This window comes from Nicotiana sylvestris, chromosome 5, assembly GCF_000393655.2.
Source record: "Nicotiana sylvestris chromosome 5, ASM39365v2, whole genome shotgun sequence".
NCBI lineage: Eukaryota > Viridiplantae > Streptophyta > Magnoliopsida > Solanales > Solanaceae > Nicotiana > Nicotiana sylvestris.
In genome coordinates, this window is record NC_091061.1 from 26,974,817 (window position 1) to 26,976,417 (window position 1,601).

Below are 1,601 nucleotides of genomic sequence, written 5' to 3' on the forward strand. Positions count from 1 at the left end.
CAATTTTAAACCACAGGCCCAAAGATACCCAACCTTCCCCTACGACCCGGTCCATTTCAAACCGGGTCGACCCAGTCCATAACCCCAAAGACCCAACCCCTTTCTTCATTTTTCATTTTTTTCATTTCCCTAACCTAAAAACCCTAACCATCTGCCCCCTCTCTTCTTCTCCTCTCCAATCAAGCTCCCATGGCTACCCTTCCATAGCTCCCCGCCTCCCACCTCCTCATCTCCACCAGTAACGACGTGAACCAGACCATCGACGACCACCACGACCACCCCTTCACCACCCTCGAGACTCCAGCTCCCATAGCTGCCCGCCTCTTCTCTTTCAACACACACACACACGCACAACATGAACTCCAGCTCCACCATCGTCCAACGACAGCCATGAACGACCCCAAGCAACCATGGTTGTTGCTGCTTCGTCCAGCTTCGACCATGGCTGCCCCTTTCTTCTTCCTCAACCTCACGTCCAAACGATCACCCCGTCCGCCATTAACGAGCAGCATGGCTGCTGCGTGGCTGCTTCTTCTGCTTCACCTCCCAGGTGCCTCGACGAGCATCTGCTTCACGTCCAAACCAGCTGCACCTGCTGCTTCTTTCTTCAGTCGACCGCCCAGTCGACCTCCAGCTTGGCGACGCAGTAACAACAACTGTTGTTTCCCCGTCGCTGTTGTTGCCTTCTGCTACGTTTAGTTGTTTCTTCGTGGTCGTCTTCGTGGTCGATTTATTTTGGTGCGATAATTGTTTCCGGGCAGATTTGTTTCCGTTCAAGTTCATCGTCGTTCCGATCCGGTTAGTTGGTTTAAGTTTCATTTCTGTCCGTATTTTGTTTTGATATTCTCGGATCTGAAATCAGTAAATGTTTGATTCTTGTTTTTTGTTCGTGTTTATCGTTTCTTGATTATTTCTTCAGTTTGTTTTATTTGTTCTTGTTTATTTTTAATATAGAAATTGTTAATTTAATTATAATGTTGTTGGATTTAAGTTGAAGTTCAATTAATTATTTCTTCAGTTTGTTTTTATTCATTTAAAAGGATTTAGTTTTAATATAGAAGTATGTTAGTTTGATAACTTGAATCCTTCGTCTTGACTGTAATATTGTTATATTTAGTTTGAGGTTCAATTGGTTATTTAGTTTAGTGATTTGAATCTATTTATTTGTTCCGTTTAAGCTTAATTTGAATTTAAACTCAGTAATTTGAACATGCTTGTTTGTTATTGTTGTTAAATCTGGAAGTAGGTTTGTTGTTTAAGGATATTGTTCAGTCAAAATAATTCCAATTGTTTCTTTGTTGTTCATCATTTAATTAAGTTATTGTTCGAATTTGGTCAGGCATTGGTTATAGCTGGTAATTGGATTTTGGTTCTTAGACAATTTTTGAAGTTTGAACAGATTTTTGAATCTGGGCAGTAACAGTAGTTTTAGGGGTAATACGGGAATTAACCAATTGCAGATTTATTCAATTTAAGTGCTCCGCCCACTAAGCTCTAATAATAGTAAAATATTATAGTGGGGGACAAGACATATGGTAGTGGGGGACAAGACATAATGATGTAAAAGTAAAAAGGAAAGAGGATAATGATGAGGTCTTCTT